This window comes from Elephantulus edwardii, unplaced genomic scaffold (assembly GCF_000299155.1).
Source record: "Elephantulus edwardii isolate Elephantulus edwardi_28Jun2011 unplaced genomic scaffold, EleEdw1.0 scaffold00010, whole genome shotgun sequence".
NCBI classification, from domain to species: domain Eukaryota; kingdom Metazoa; phylum Chordata; class Mammalia; order Macroscelidea; family Macroscelididae; genus Elephantulus; species Elephantulus edwardii.
This window is the reverse complement of record NW_006399760.1, coordinates 1,929,888-1,947,926: the sequence shown is the minus strand read 5'-3', so window position 1 is coordinate 1,947,926 and position 18,039 is coordinate 1,929,888. Positions and strand designations below refer to the sequence as shown.

At 41.8% G+C, this 18,039-nt stretch overlaps 1 protein-coding gene across 1 annotated transcript in view; it reads right to left on the bottom strand.

Annotated features, from left to right (window-relative positions):
- The window catches only part of TMEM163 (transmembrane protein 163), a 337,532-nt gene that overhangs the window by 16,475 nt on the left and 303,018 nt on the right, over positions 1 to 18,039 (bottom strand). The gene's annotated exons all lie outside the window — the stretch shown is intronic.

The following is an 18,039-nucleotide window of genomic DNA, read 5'->3' as shown; positions in this document are numbered from 1 at the left end:
GCTTTTCTCTAATGAAGTGTATAGTCCTTGGTTTTAGTCCTAGGTCCATGATCCACTTTGAATTGTTTTTTGTGTATGGAGTGAGGTGTGGATCTTGCTTGAGTTTTCTGCAGATAGTTTTCCAATTTTGCCAACACCATTTGTTTAAAAGGCTGTCACTTCCCCACTTAACTGGTTTCATCTCCTTGTTAAAAATCAGTTGACCATAGATAGATGGACTGATTTCTGGATACTCAATTCTATTTCATTGATATGTGTCTGTCATTGTACCAGTATCAAGCTGTCTTGACCACCACGGCGGTGTAGTAGGATTTGAAATCAGGGACTGAAATGCCGCTTACCTTGTTTCTCTTCTTAAGGAGTGCTTTGCTTATTCTGACCCTCTGTCTATTCCAAATGAAATTGGAGATTGCCTTTTCTATCTCTTTGAAGTATGGAATTGGTGTTTGTATTGGGATTGAACATTGATGTGTAAATTGCCTTTGGTAGTATTGTCAAACAACTATAAGATCTCATCTCACCTCAGTAAGAATAGCAAAATTTAACAGAACAGCAAACATCAAATGCTGGCGAGGTTGTGGAGAAACCGGAACCCTTATTCACTGTTGGTGCAAATGTAAAATAGTGCAACCACTATGGAAGGCTGTATGGTGCTTTCTCAAAAAGTTGCAAATAGAAATACCATTTGATCCAGCAATTCCACTACTGGGAATTTACCCTGAAGAAATCATAATTGCCACCCAAGTAGATATATGCACACCCATGTTTACTGCGGCTTTGTTTGCAATAGCAAAGCGCTGGAAACAACCCAAATGCCCATCAACAAATGAATGGATAGAGAAGTTCTGGTATATTCACACAATGGAATTTTATGCAGCATTCAAAAACAAGGAACTAATAAAATATTATGCAAAATGGATGACCCTGGAGGACATTATGCGGAATGAAATATCTCAGTCACAAAAGAACAAATATTGCATAGGGTCACTGTTGTAAAATGAGACTGACATCAGGGTTGAGGGAAGACAGAAAAGGAGGGGAAGAATGATATCTATTGCATTGAAACAGATGAGGGAGAGATCTGTTTAGAAGGGATATATGAATAGGTATTCTTGTCATTACAGAAGACCAGAGTGAAGGCTGCACAGTGGAGTGAATTTGGGGGGAGGGACTGCATAACAATGAAAGAGTTTTTCTTTTTCTTTTCAAGAAGAGTGAATTGAGGGAGAGGGATGGACAGGGAGAAATGTACAACAATGAATGACTGGAAACCCTAAGTCTCTGTAAACTTTCATTAAAATTAAGAAAAAAAAGAAAAGAAAAAAAAGAAGTTGCTAACATGGTTAGGTGGTAGTTAATTGTTTAAATTTATGTGTATGAAGGATTATACGGTGCACAGTGTACATGGATAAAGGGCAGTGTAAGGGTGGTTACATGCAAGCCAATTTTTTAAAAAGTTGAGTGGGATGAAAAAAGAATGATATAAATGAACATTGGATATTGTCGATTTAGAAAGAATGCAATTCCACCTTTTGTCAATTCTTAATCTGGAGTGCCAAAAGGGAAGATTTGCCCTAGAGATAAGCTTGTTAAAAGTATAATTTGGTCCTGGGAGTTGGGACAATGTCAGGAGGAAAGATTAAGACCTACCCAGTACTCTGAGGAGATCTGCATTTGAATGCGTTTGTAGACCCACAATGGACTGCTGATGGAAGAGATTCACATCTGAATGAGGAGTAAGCAGAAAAAGAGAGAAGGAGAAGGAAACAGAAAAAGGAAAGGAAGAGACTGCCTTTTTATAACTGGAACAAGCTGTTTACTTTTCTGAGGCAGGAGAAACTTGGTGCCCATCAGATAACACCTCCAAGAAAAATGTGGACTCTTGACCAGAAGCCAGCCAGATGAAGAGAGAATGATCCCTGCTGTGAACTAGTATTGATTGTTGCAATGTTATGGCTTGCTCTGGACTGGTCATTGCTTATGGATGCAGATACCCACAGTTTCCAAGTTGAACAGAGGACCCTTCAGCAAAAAGGACATGCTTTTCTCCTTAGAGTACTAGTCTGACAGGGACAGGCAAATCAGCAATGTGTGAGGCATGAAATAGCTGGCTCACAAGCTTTCAAGAAAGTAGTCCTTGGTGGCATGATTATAAGAGAAGGAAACCCCCCTCCCACAATATAAACAAATGAAATATAATGTAAATTAAAGACTACATGGAACACAATGTACATGCATAAAACACAATGTATATGAATGATGGAAATCCTATTACTAATTTTAAAAAAGGACAAGTCACTTAGACACATCACTTAACACCAGCAGCCCCAGCCCCAGGCCCTCCAGCCCAGATCAGGCCATCAGAAAGGAGTGCACCTTCTGAATACCTATGAATCCAGTGCCTTTGCTGTCACTGACTCAGGCCAACCCTGAGGGTCAGCGTCAAACTGTGCTCCACAGAGTTGCCAAACCCATTCCCATAAAGTACGTTGCAACACGTGGTACCTTTTGCAGGGTTTTGGAGGCTCTGAATCTTTATGGGAGAAGACTTATCTTCCTCCCTCAACGCCTCTGATGGGCTGGAAACAATGACTTCTGTTAGCAGCCCCTTATAACATGTTTTGTCACCAGAGCCCCGTTATTAAATTTTCAGCGGGTCAGTTTTTCACAAGGAAAGCACTAAAACTTTCTTCTGAGGGTCTACTGGGTAAACTTAAAACTGCAGTACAAGCCAGGGATTCCAAAATAAATATGAACCCCAGAAAGTTACTGATACTGATTCATTTCCATCCCATAAGCACCCTCCACTGGATTTTTTAAGTTGTAACATTTTATGAGAGGAGACCATCTCATTTTTCTCCCTTGGAGCAGCTGATGGATTTGAACTACCAATCTTATAGTTAGTGGTCGGACACATTATCATACTACCTCCAGGGGTTCATGAGCAACTATCGAAAAGTCTTTAACTCACAGAGCACTAGAACTAGGCATAGGGCAGGAGATCATCTGACTGAGCTTTCACTCTGCTGAAAGTGAAGAAATGGAGTCTCCCAGAGGGGAGGTGACAGAGAACACAGACAGAAGCTGGTGACAGAAGACAGAGGCAGGGCTGTATGCCCAGCTCCTCAACAATCAAAACCCAGGTCCTCCCCCCTCTCTAGTTCTCTCACCTCTGCTGGAATGTGGTAAAATCCACAGGGCTTATCTTAGGCTTCAAAAGGCAATTAGAGAAGAGCTGACCAACCTAGTGAGGATTCTCACACTGCTGTGTGTTATCAGTTACAGAGCTCAGGAGACCCAGCTCAGGCAGAACTGCCTGGGTCAGGTGTTCTCCAGGGGACACAGGTTCCTTAGCCCCTAACCCACCCCACAGAGTGGCGACTGGGAGAGGACAAGGCTCCTGTGACTGTTGTCCACTGGTAAGACTCTGACCTTATCCAGCTACTCTCAGAAAAGCAAACCAAACCAAGCGGATGAAGCAGACCCCTCTTTCCTCACCTCCTCCAACTCTTCCTGCGTCTTCCCCTCTGCTCCAGACCCTGGTCTCCTTTTGGCTCTTCAAATCTGATGAGCATACTTCTATGGTGGGTCACCAGCTATTCCCTCTGCCTGGAGTCTCCACACACCCCATGTTTCACCTGTCACCCCACTGCCAGTCTATCTCTTCCCAAATGTCACTTTCTCCACGAGGCAGTCCTGAAATGGAACTCCCTTTCCATCATCCATTAATATCAAGCATTTCTTCTCCTTCCTTGTACCAAACACTTCTTCCCAAGGAATGGAGTCTCACAGCATTCTTCTAATTCAGGATATAGAGATAACAAAAGCTGTAACTTTTCGGGAACCTTGGGCAGATCAGGAAGCTTGTGACTTTAATCAAAGGTTCTGGGATCATTACTCACCAACTGCTGGTACTCAAACTTTGGAAGCAGCAAGAATCTAGGTTAAAGAGAATGTTAGCGTGGTATAAGAGCCCCTAACCCAGGTGAAGTTCAGCTGTCATTTTCTGAACATGCTAGGATCTACTATCTTGATAGCTCCTTTGGCTACATGCAGTAGCGTGAACTTTGGAAAGCACCAGGCCTCACACTGAATCTGACATGTGAGGGAGGTCTCCTTTCTGCCTCTGCTCAGGTACGACCTTCATAAAGCCTTCTGCTCTTCACCTCAGTGTGACTTCCTTGGCTCTGGTCACAGTGGGCTATAGACCCAGTACCTGTCAGGTGACATCAACAGGATCTAAGAACAGTGTCTAAGAAGGATCCAACACTGGCCAAGACCTCAGCTCTCAGGACATCTTAATGCAGCTCTGCAACTTCTTCAAAAGTACTTCAGTGTGATTCACATTCACTTATGGTTATTTAAATGAAATGAAAATGTAAAACAGAATTCTTCATCAACAAGCCAAGTTTTAAGTAAGTATTCAGTGTCAAATACGTTATGGTTAATACACTGGAAAGCTCCAATCATTATAGAAAATGTCAATGGACAAGGCTGGTTTAGAAACAAGTAGGTTATTTCTTCTGAATTTGGGACAAAGCAGCAAGTGGCCATACGATGAAGCAGATAGGTGAAGTGCAGGAGCAGCTTGAAATGATAATATGGAAAAGGGTCCAGAAAAGGAAGTTAGGCAAAGAGGCAAGGCACTTAGATTGACTTGAACTTCAGCCAATTACAGGGCTGACTGAGCAATGTCCCTCCTCAAAATTATACTTGAGGATTCATTTTTTTAATGAAACATTTTTATTGTGATATAATACATAATGCAGCTCTAGTAGGTTAGTGACAAGAAGCTCGCTTCAATCTTAAAAGCACTTGGTTCGAAGCCACCAGCCACTCCTCAGGAGGAGGATGGAAAATCTCCTGTGCGATTAACTGCCTCTGAAAACCTGCTAGAGGGGCAGTTCCAAATTGATGGCACACAACAACATAATATACAATGAAATGTACAGCCTTTAGATTTCAATTTCTTTCATCAATTTATTAGACAGAAAATGCCTATCCAAACACCCGCCTGACAACACAAAGAATATTTCAGTTATCCTCAAAATTTGCTTGTGCTCTCTGCCTCCTGCAACACCTTTCTGATTGCAATCACCATAGATTAGTTTTGTTGGTTCTTGAGTTTTATGGAAATGGAAGGTCATATGTACTTCTTTTGTTTTAATTCTTACGTCAACATAATGCTTCTGAGATGCATCTATGTTCTTGCTAGTTTCAGTAGTTTCTTTCATAATGTTACTTAGCCATATTTCAGTAATTAGTTTTACAGCCCTCCCTAGGAGAGGTTCTTAATGATTCAATGCAAATGCCTCCTGCTGACACAAGGCTTTCTTGCTTAGATCCCCAAGGGAGAAGGGCAGCTGTTGATTCCAGGAACAAGTGAAGATAGGAGAGAAGGAGAACAGAATCTTATTTTCTCCTTTTACTCAGGAAACCCCAATGTGGCATAAATGATTAACATGACTGACTGCTGACCAAGATATTGGGAGTTCAAGGCTACGCAGAGATCCAGGAAAACAAGGTTTAGGTGATCCACTCCTTAAAATCCAGTCACTGAAAATTCTAGAAAGGAGGATGAGGATAGCTGTACAACTCAAAGAACAAAATCAGCGACACTGAACTGTACATGCAGAAAGTACTAAGCTGATAACAGATGTTTTACAATGTGCATTCTCAGTAACAGTAACAGTAATAATATTAGAAAGAAAGACCCTCTATAGGGCACCGTTCTCTGACATGCAGGGGCCACCACGAGTCACAATCAAGTTGAAGACAATTGGTTTGGTTTTGCTTTTACTTAGGAGACCATGTGCTTCATGGGAACTATAATTCAAGTCAAAACTGTAATTCAAGTCAGAGTGAAATGAGTCCAAGAGGAAGAGCTCCTAGAACGGCTCCCATTAGGATGTGAGAGCTGCCTCTGAGGAGAAGGATCCCAGATCTCAGCTCTTAGGATGTCTCAATGCTACTCCGTTTTAGTCCCTGCATAGTGCTCAGCTGTGAACCCCTCCTGTCTGTCACCATCTCACCCAGCACGGGTGACGCCAGCCCCCAGGCCAGAATGTGAGTGCACACCTGTAAGTCAAAGTCACCTTTCACCTGATGCATGTTGCCATGGAAAACGGCTAACAGCTGGTCAGCAGCCAGGGGCAGTGTCTACAGTCATGGCCCTGAGTCGCTCCGTCCAGGCAGCCTCATCCGGAGGTGTCTCTACTTGTGGTGCATACAGGGGAATCTTAGCTTTTATAGACATAATTGGGGTTCCCCTACAGTTCCAGTACCTTCTACTTTGTTTTAAATGTGTTCCCAATGATAAGTCACACAAGCAGCTGCAATTCTGGGCCACAGTGAGCTGGGGCCACACACAAAGCTGAACTACTTCTTCCTTCAAAGACCAGACTTTGTCCCTTTGTCACGAGACATGTGACAGCAAACAGAGAGATGGTGGCTCAGCTGCTTCGACCATGAAGGGTGCCTGAGGCCTCATTACGAGGCTGGACCTCCAGCCTTTCTGACACTACACATGTTCTCCCGTCTCCCGGGGAAATGCGGCTGGTGGCAGACTGCTAATAGGACAAACCCTGGTGAATGAAGCCAGTCGCTGTTGTCCTCACAGATCATCTCCCCAGCAGATGGGACAGAAATTATGCCACACACAGGCCCACCACCTCCCTGGTTATTAAATTATGTTGATGAATTGCCACCAGTTCCCATGAAATGGCTTCCCAATTTTTCTATTAGTATCAACCATGTCCATGAGTGGAGCATGATGACTTGGTGTTCAATAATCAGATAAGCAGCAGCACGGGGGCATCTGTGGAAGTTGGGGTGACAGGGGAGCCTACAGGTCTATGAGGATGGCTGGTAGGCCTCCCAGCTGAGACCCTGCAAAGTCAGGGGAGGGAGCAGGTGTGTGGCTCCAGGGGCTACATAACCCCAGGGGGCACCAGCGGACCATGTGGTCACTAGGGCAGGATCTGGTCAATGCTGTGAGGACAGTGAGGGAAGAGGGCAGAGCACAGCTTGGTCAGCACTCACAATGTAGCCTGGCTTCCATTAAAAGAGGTAGATTTCCAAGTTCTAAAACAAGAGGAGGAGTGCAAGGGATTATGGGGACCACTGCAAGGCTCGCTGACCTCTACTCCTGTCACAGACGCTGTGATGCGTCATTTTAGCTGGACCCAACACCTTCCTCATCAGCCTTGGGATGCAGCCTCCAGAAGCCCAGAGGCCCAGAGGCCATGAGACCTTTAAAGGAAGGGGTAAAGGTTCCTATACACCAGGCCCATGCGTGGCATCCTTTCAGCTAAACATTCAGGTACAGTGGCAGAGTGGTCCTGAGCAAGGAAGCTTCAGGACAGTTAAGACATCCATGCTGCCTTCCTTTCACCCTCTTTGTTAGCATAATCACCAGTGTCCTTCTGTCTGAATAGCGTGTTCCTTAATTAATAGTACTGAAATGCTCAAACCAACCAGACTAAATCCATTGCCACAGAGTTGATTCTGACTCAGGAGGAACTCATTTTTACAAATCAAAATTTAAATGTCTTCTGGGGGCGCTTTGTGGTCTAGTCTATAGGGAATTGTACTGCTAACAAAGGCAGTTGAGCCTCTTTAGCAATTCACATCTACCTGCTGCCCCTTGGAGGAAAAAGGAGCAATCTCTCCCCGTGCAATTTAAACCCTTTAAACACCAGATGGAGGGTCCTCTGTTAAATTTTAAACTTTGAAGGAATTTTTCTTTTCAAAGAGAAGAGTGAACTGGGGGTAGGGGGAGTGCGGAGAAAAGTGCAACAATGAATGAATGGAAATTCAAAATCTCTGTAAATGTTCATTGAGATTAACAATAATTTAAAAAACCCCAAAAACCTAGAAAGTAAATATATATATATATATAGAGTAAATCCTTGTAGCATGGAATACATAATATCTAGTTTGTGTCATCTGCATATCATAGGTTGTGAATGAGTCTTCCTCCAGTCTTGATGCCATACTTTTCCTCATAAACCCCTGCTTCCCGAATAATCTGCTCTGCATACAGATTGAAAAAGTATGGGGACAGGATGCATTCCTGACGCACTCCTTTCCTAATTTTGAACAGTGCATGTAGTGTTTCCTTGCTCTGTTCTGAGGACTGCTTCTTGGTCCAAGTATAGGTTTCATATAAGCATGATCAAGTATTCTGAGATTCCCATTTTCCTCAAGGTTAGCCACCATTTAATGTGATATACACAGTCAAATAACTTTGCATAGTCAATGAAACACAGAAAGACACTGTTCTGGTACTCTGCTTTTTGCCAAGATCCATCTGGCATTGGCAATAATGTCCCTAGTGCCATTATGTCTTCTAAACCCAGCCTGTATTTCTGGTGTTTCTCTGTCAATGTATTGTTCAAGTCTTTTCTGGATAATCTTCAGCAAGGTTTGACTAGTGTGTGATATTAGCAATAAATACTGTTCCATAATTTCCACACTCTATTGGGTTGCCTTTTTTTTGGAATGGGAATAAATATGGATCTCTTCCAGTCATTTGGCCAAGTAGTTGTCTTCCAGATTTCTTGGCACAACTTGGTGAGCACATGTAGGGCAGCCTCTGTTTGCTGAAATATGTCAATTGGTATTCCATCAATTCCTGGAGCTTTTATATTTTGCCAAATACTTCAGAGCAGCCTGTACTTCCTACTTCATCACCACTGCCTCTTGCTCATATGTTGTTTCTTGAAATTTTTCTGTGTCAGCTAATTCTTTTTGGTACAGTGACTATGTACTCCTTCCATCTGCTTTTAATGCTTCCTGAATCACTCAATATTCTGCCCATAGCATCCTTAAGCATTGAAACTCATGGTTTGAATTTACGCTTTAATTTTTTCAGTTTAAGAAATTCTGACCGAGTGCAGTCCTTTTGGGTTTCTGATTCCAGCTCCTTGCACATTTCATTATTATATTTTGCCTTGTCTTCCTGAGCAGTCCTTTGAAATCTTCTGTTCAGCTCCTTAGCTTCTTGATTTCTTCCCTTTGCTTTGGCATCTCGGCACTCTAGTGCAATATTCAGAGTCTCTTCTGACATCCATTTTGGTCTTTTCTTCTTCCTTCATAGTAATGACTTTTTTCATTCTTCATGAATGATATTCTTGTTATCTTCCTACAGCTTATCTGGTCTTCATTCATTAGTGTTCAAGGCCTCAAACCTATTCCTGAGTTGGTTTTTAAATTCATGGGAGATAGATTCTAGGTCAAATTTTTATTCCTGTGGATATAATTTAACTTTCTTTAATTTTAATTTGAACTTGCATATGAGCAGTTGATGTTCTGTTCCACAATCAGCACCTGCCTAGTTTTTACTGCTGATATTGGACTTCTCCAATGGCTCCTTCCACAGATGTAATCAGTCTGATTCTTGTGTATCCCATCAGATGAAATTCATGTGTATAGTCTGTGTTTATGTTTCTTATAAAAGTTATTTGCTATGAATAAGTTATTGATTGTACAGAATTCTATCATTCTAATCCTAGCCTCGTCTCTGTCACCAAGTCCATATTTTCTGACTAGTGATCCTTCTTCTTGATTTGCAACTTTTGCATTCCAGTCACTCATTATTACAAAAGCATCTTGGTTACATATTCTATCAATTGACTGCAACAGTTGATAGAAATCATCTATTTCCTCCTCTTTGGCTCTGGTTGTAGGCACATAAATTTGAGTGATAGTGCTATTAATAGGTCTTCCTTGTATGCATATAGATATTATTCTGTCACTCACAATATAGTATTTCAAGATGGATCTAGAAACGGCCGTTTTTGTATGAAAGCGACCCTGTTTTTTCTCTCACCTTTTCATCTCCAGCATAATATATGATCATGGGATTCAAAATGTCCCATGCCAATCCATCTCACTTCATTAATTCCCAGTATGTCAATATTTATGCATTCCATTTCTTTCTTTACAATGTCCAGTTTTCCTACATACATGCTTCTCACATTGCCCATACTAGTTGTTAATTTATTCTTACAACTGTTTTTCCTCCTTTGTGTTTCTAAATTTGAGGGCTCAACTTCAGTTGCCATCTCTGTTAGTCTACTAGTTTCTCACCAATAACGATAACCCTTATGTCACCATGGGACCTTAATGCTACAAATAAGTGTACAACAGAAATCAAGGTGATGGTCAAACGAGAGAAAATACATATGATCTGAGTGGTCACAATCCCACTATATTGTGGTGTTGAAATGAAAACTCTGAGAGCCAGCTGAACTGAAAGCATCAAAGGTCATGAAGAGGTGTTGGAAAGATCAAGAGACTCCTTGTTGATGTTGGGGCTGTCGAGTCAACTCCCATTGACACCGACCATGTGCACAACAGATCCAAACCTTGCCCGATCCTGTACTTTCCTCATGACTTCACTAGGGCTGCTATCACTGTACTTCCTCTTTTTTAATGATGTCTACTAAGATGAAGGAACTGAAGAACAAATTCAAGCCCTGAGTTGTACTGCTTAAGGATGCTGTGGGCAGAATACTGAAGGATCCAGGACACATTAAGAGGATGGAAGGAGTATACAGAGTCACTGTACCGAAAAGAACTGGCTGAGACAGAAGAATTTCAAGAAACAACATATGGTCAAGAGACAACGGTGATGAAGGAGGAAATAAAGGCTGCTCTGCAGGACATGGCAAAATATAAAGCCCCAGGAATTGATGGAATACCAATTTGCATATTTAAACAAACATGGTGCCCTCGATGTGTTCATCAGGTTGTGTCAAAAAATCTGGAGGAGAATAACTTGGCCAACTGACTGGAAGAGGAAGAGATCCATATTTATTCCCATTTCAAATAAAGGAGATTCAACAGAGTGTGGAAATTACTGAATAATATCACTTATATCACACATAAGCAAAATCCTACTGAAGACTACCCAGAAACTACTGGAATAGTACATTAACGGAGAACTACCAGAAATACATATGTCAACAGAGAACAGCCAGATGTGCAGGCTGGATTTAGAAGAGGTCGTGGTACCAGGGATATTACAGCTAATGTAAGATGGATCTTGGTAGAAAGCAGAGAATACCAGAAGAGTGTCTATCTGTGCTTCATTGACTATGCAAAGGCTTTTGACTGTGTGTCACAACAAGCTATGGCTGACTCTGAGAAGAATGGGAATCCCAGAACATTTGATTGTGCTAATGCAAAACCTATACTTGGACCAAGAGGTAGTCATCAGAACAGAGCAGGGTGACACTGGATGGTTCAAATCAAGAAAGGGGTCCATTAGGGATGTATTTTGTCTCCACACCTTTTCAATCTGTATGCAGAACAGATCATTCCAGATGCTGGACTGTATGAGGAGGAATGTGGCATCAGGATTGGTGGAAGAATCATCTACAATCTGCATTATGCAGATGACACAACCCTGCTTGCTGAAACTGAGGAAGACCTGAAGTGCTTGCTGTAGAAGGTCAAGGACTGCAGTCTTCAATACGGATTGAAGCTCAACATCAAGAAAACAAAGATTCTCACCACTGGGCCAACTGGCAACATCAGTATGGATGGTGAAGAGATTGAGATAATTAACAGTTTTAGTTTACTTGGTTCCACAGTCAATACTCTCGGTAACAGCAGCCAGGAAATCAAGAGATGAATTGCATTGGGAAAGTCAGCTGTAAGGGACCTCTCAAGAGTACTGAAGAGCAATGACATCAGGCTGGAGACTAAGGTGCACCTGATCCAGGCTATAGTCTTTGCAATTATGTGCTATGCATCAGAGAGCTGGACAGTGAATAGGGATGATAGAAAGAGAATTGATGCCTTTGAGCTGTGGTGCTGGAGAAGAGTATTGAATATACCATGGACTGCTAGAAAAACAAACAGGTTTGTCCTGGAGAGGGTGAAGCCAGAATGCTCCTTGGAGTCAAGGATTCTGAAGCTTCGTCTGACATAATTTGGGCATGTTTCAAGGAGGGACTGGTCCTTGGAGAGGGACATCATGTTTGGGAGAGTGGAGGGACGGCGCAGGAGAGGAAGACCCTCATTGAGATGGATCGATTCTGTGAGTGGAATGGTAGGAATGAGTGTGTTTGAGACGGTGAGGTTGGTACAGAATAGAACAGCCTTTAGGGCTATTTTTATTTTTGGCATAGACTAGTCAGCTTCAATTGTTTGCTGTAACAGTTAAATTAATATTCCATCAGTTACTGGGACCTTATGTTTTGCCAATTCCTTCAATCCAACTTGGACTTCTTCCTTCAGATTATTTTGTCAGCATACAGTTTGAACAGGAATAGTAAGGGGGGAAAGTAGCATATGATGTAGAATTGCACTATTGGCTTTTGATCATATGCTGCTTCCTAAAACGGTTCCATGCCAACCAGCTCTTTTGGCTACAGTGACTCTGTGTATTCCTTCAATGATTCTGTGTATACCTTCCACCTTGTTTTGTTGTGGTTTCTTTGTTTTGTTTTGAATAATGAACCATTTATTCATTACACATAGGATTTTAAAATTTAATTTTATATTGGTTTGCATACAGAATTGGTATACATTGTATTTAATTCATATACATTGTGTTTCACACATTCCATCATCCTCATACATTGTATTTTCTAAAATTAATCACCATTGATCTCTTCCCACTATCCTATCTTTTTGGTTCCCATTAAAACATCCCTAATTCATTCACCCTCTCCCTCTGCACACCAAACTCTGGAACCTCATGATTTCCCCTCTACCAGTATCAGCTTCCCTATCCCCAACACCCAGTAGCAGTGGCAAAGTTTAACCAGACAGCAAAAAATAAATGTTGAAGAGGATGTGAGGATATTGAAAAATGGTACAACCACTCTGGAAGGCAGTTTGGTGTTTCCTCAAAAAGCCAAACATAGAAATTCCATATGACCCAGCTATTCCACTGCTTGGAATATACTCTGAGGAAAATAGAACAGAGACATCAATGGAGATTTGTACACTGATGTTCACAGTAGTATTACTCACGATAGTAAGAAAATGGAAACAGCCCAAATGTCCATCAACAAACAAATGGATTGAGAAATTATGGTACGTTCACACAATGAAATACTATGCAGCACTCAGGAGCAATGATTTTGAAAAATACTAACATGGGAGAGGCTAGAAAGCATTATGCTGAGTGAACTCAGTCTCATCAGGACAAATTTTCCATAAGGCCATTATTGTAAAAAAACAGAAGGATACCTCATAAAATGTGTATAAAAATCTATCTTGTTTTTGAATAAAAAAAATTGAAATATGAGTTAGTTCCTACAGGCAGACAGCTACTCTAGTCAGATAACAGCCTGTAAAGACTTCAATACGAGTGCAGCAATACCCTGCCCCAAGCATAACCACCTTTCTTCCTGCCCTCTTTTCTTGCCTTCTCTCCTCGTACTTGCTCTCCTTCCCTCCAAGGTTGAGAATATAGGTCTATTGTGCTTATCTTCATAAGAGATGTAGAAAGCCCAGCAGGAGTGAGTTAGAAGGCCAGGGTGGATGCGGCTGTGGCTGGAGAGATGTGTGGAACCCTTCCACCCCCTAGGAACCAGGCATGTCAAGCAGGTGTGGCAGGCGGTGAATGGGAGGAAGCGGACTGTCAATGAGTCTTCTCTGCTATCATTGTCCAAATAGCATCCATTGTCAGTGACTCTCTCTCTGTGTTGCAAAGACCTGCAGTGCACAGCACTTTCAGGGCTGTGAGTCTGAACCACCAATCTTTTGGTTAGCAGCCAAACCATTAACTGGTGATGGCTAACACTGTGTGTCAATTTGGCCACGATCCTCAGTGACTGTCCTCTGTGCTGTAACCCCAGCCTCTGATGTTAAGGAGGCAGGATTAGGTATGATCAGCCTGATCTGATGAAGCAAAAGCCTCCTCAAAGGTGTGATGTACACTGAACATATTCATGGACTCTGTATAAGAGCTAGGGGCCTTTTTTCTCAGATCCTAAATCCAGTTTGCTGGCTGATGACCTCCAGACGTGAACCGGCAGCCTGCCATACTTGCCAACTTTGGGCTTATGAGCTTCCAAAGTCAGCAACCTGCAACCTTGAATTAGTCCACTCAGGGTGTGCCCCTGCTCCCTGATGGCCTGGACGCACTAGTCCCTTGCCCTCTATTTCCTGAGGTCTACCCACAGACCTGGGACTTTCTAGCCTCCACAAGCACATAAGCCGTTTCCTTACACTAAATCAATCTCCCGCTCTTGCTCTCTCTCTCTCTGGTTACACCCCTTTCCTAAATGTGGTATTAACCTATTTCCTTGTACAGCTTGCACTAATCAATTCAACAAATATTTATTGAGTTCCTGTTTCATGCTAAGCTCAGTATTATAATCTTACTTAAAATGCAATACCTAGAATAGGAAAATACATTTGCTTGTCAAGGAGAGGCACAAACTGGGGGTGGGGGTGGGGGGGGTGGGGAGAAGAGTGCAACAATGAATGAATGGAATTCCAAAATCTCTGTAGATGTTCACTGAAATTAATAATAATAATAATAATAATAAAAGATTTTTTAAAAAAAGTTCATTAGTGTTACCAGAGGTCTGGGAATGGAGGAGTGGGGACCACTGAGAAAGAGGCCCTGGGCTTCTGTGTGGGGTGATGAAACAGACAGTGGTGATGGTTACAGCACTTAACAGCACTGCTGTTAAGTCCTACAACTCATAGCACCTCCGTCCTCTGCAGAGCAGGGTGGCTGCCCCTGGTCCAGTGCCCAGCTCACAATCATTGCTGGGTTTGAGTCGCTGTTGCTGCTGCTCACAAGCCGTCTCCTTCAGCATCTTCCTCTGTTTTGTTGACCTTGTACTTTTATCAAGCCTGGTGTCTTTCTCCAAGGACTGAACCTTTCTGATAACATGTCCAAAGTATGTGAGATGAAGTTTCACTACCTTCAACTCTAAGGAGCACTCTGGCTGTATGGATTTCTTCTGGTAGTCTGGAATGTATTTAGTATTCTTCGGCAAGTTACGAGGCATAATTTGAAGTCAACAATTCTTGTTCTTAAGTACCGTCGAGTTGTTTATGACTCATAGTGACCCTATGAATAAAAGACCTGAACCCTGTTCTATAATTATTGTCGTTTCTCTAAGGGCAGGTTTTTAGGAAGTAGATGCCACTTCTGCTTCCAAGCCTATCTTAATTTGGGAGACCCACCAAACTCTGCTAAACATGTGTAACCATTATGGTATTTGAGACATCAATGGCTCAGTTTTCAGTATCACAGCAACCCCAAGTTTCTCAGTACAGCAAAACGACAGACCAGTGCTGTACCATTTAGGAAAATGTCCATTTCAAACACTTAGTCTTTGTTATTAATTATCTGGCTTTCAGATGCATGAGGCATATCTTAATCCTCGAAATGATATCCCTGCTTTTGAGTATTTTAGAGGAATTTTGCAGTAGATTTGCACAACGCAAGGTGCTGCCTGAGTTCTTGATTGCTTCCATGGATACTAATTGTGGATCCAAATGAAACAAAATTCTTGACAATACTAATATTTTCTTCATTTATCATGATACTGTAGGTTGTAGTCTTTGATCTTTATCAGTAAATGCTTTATTACTTTTCACTTATAGCAATCAAGGTTGTATCATTTGCATATTACATTTGGTTAGTGAGTTTTCCTCCAATACTAGTGCCACACTGTTCTTTATACAGCCTCCCCTCTTGGATTATTTACACATTGTACAGATTGAATGATATCGTAGAAGTGTACAATACTAATGCAGACTTCTTCTGATTTTAAATCAGAATGGTCTACATACAGAGTCTACATGAGAACAGTAAAATGTTTTGGAATTCTCTTTGCCATGACATTTTTAACTAGTTACAATAGACACAGTTGAATGCTTCTGTGTAATCAATAAAACAGAACAGCTTTCTGCTATTCTGCTGTGCTCTCACAAAGTCATAGATATATTTGTATCTTTTATAAACACATATGTGAAACATATATAAAAGGAATTAACTCATTACCATTGAGTCAAAACCAACTCCTAGTTGGATCCTTCATTGGGTTTTCAGAATCTGTAAATCACACAGAAGATTGTCTGTCTCTCTCCTGAAGAGAAGGTGGGGACTCAAACATTTATCTCTGTGTGTGTACTTCAGTTTTTTAATGGCTTTCCATTTTCTTAACGTCACAATTTGCAAATTCCATATTACAACTATCAGTGGATGTTTCTAGTTGTTTCTTGTCACTTTTGAATCATGCACTATCAGCAAGTAAAGATCCTAAAAGCTTTATTCCATTTACATAACTAAGGGTGACTCTACTTTGAGGTAGCAGCTCTTCCTCAGACTTATTTGACACTTTTGAAAAGCAGGGGCTCATTGTCCTTCCCTGATCAGACAATGTTCACCTGCCATTCATACTGTTTTCAACCATCAACATTAAGTAGGTCTCCAGGTCCTTCTTCCTAATCTCTGTCTGAACTCCACTTAACCCTGCCCACCACAGGAGACCCTACTGGTGTTTGACTGCTTCCAGCACCACAGCAGCCCACAAACCACCATAGTCTGACAAAATGACAGAAGACAAGTGGTGCAAATACAGTTAGTGTCAAGGAACTGTACACTTAAAATGGTAAAAATGGCTGATTTTTTGTTATACCTCCTCCAACACATTAAAACTTTTCAGAAACAGATGACAAGCAGAGAGAATTGAGTGGTGACACTGACTTTCATGAATGGAGTCTCTCACAAGGAAGGAAAGGAGTGACAATGATCAAGGCTCTTAAGAGAGAGAGAGTATCCATTCATGCCGTTCCCCCTCTAGCCCCCCCCCCCCCCATAATCTTCTTCTCTGGAATAGCCAGCTGTGCAGAAAACAGGAGGGATTCTCCGGGTGCCTCCAAGAGCAGCTGACCTTTTAAGTGACCACAACCAGCCTGGTTTTCATGTCCTGCCTCATCGGACAGTTCTCCAGGGTGAACATCCTGTATTCATTTCATCAGGCTCTCATTCACTTCTCAGATTCCTAGGGGGGTGGGGGAGGATGATCAGAGTACTCACTTTCACAGGACTATTTAGATGTTAAAAGTATCACAAATATTAATGCTGAAGATTATCCAAAAACGACTGCATCAGTTCATAGACAGAGGACAATGAGAGACACAAGCTGGGTTTTAGAAGAGGCCATGGCACTAGGGTCAGCACAGATCTTGACTGAAAGCAGAAAGTATCAGAGGAATGTCTATGTGTGTTTCACTGACAATGCAAAGGAATTTGGCTGTGTGGATTACCACAAATTGTAGCTAATCTTGGAAAGAATGGGAATTCCAGAACATTTAATTGCGCTCATGTGAAACCAGTACTTGGACCAGGAAGCAGCCCACACAACAGAGCATAGAATCACTGCATGGTTCAAAATTAGGAAAGATATGCATGAAGGATGTGTTGTGTCTCCATATTGTTTAAATCTATATGCAGAATAGATCACTCAGAAGCCTTGGCTTTATGAAGAGGAATGTGGCATCAGGATTGGAGGAAGACTCATCAACAACTTATGTTATGCAGATGACACAACAGTGCCGCTGAAACTGAGGAAGATCTGAAGTGTTTGCTGCAGAATGTCAAGGACTGCAGTCTTCAACCTGGATTAAATCCCAACATCAAGAAAACAAAGATCCTCACTACTGGGCCTATTGGCAGCACTATGATATAGATGGAGAAAAGATTGAGATTGTTAACAATTTTAGCTTTCTCGGGTCCACAATCAACACTCTTTGGCATCAGGAGTCATGACATCAAAAAATGACGTGCACTGGCAAAATCTGCTGTCAGAAACCACTCCAGAGTACAGGGGAGCAATTATGTTAGTCTAGGGACTAAGGTGCTCTTGATACAGGCCATGGTCTTTGCAATTACTTGCTATGCATCAGAGAGCTAGATAATGACAAAGGATGACAGAAGAAGAATTGATGTCTTTGAGTTGTGGTGCTGAAGAAGAGCACTAAACATCCCATAGACTGTAAAGAGAATACACAGACTTATCCTTAAGTATGTGAAACCAAGCGCCTCTTGGA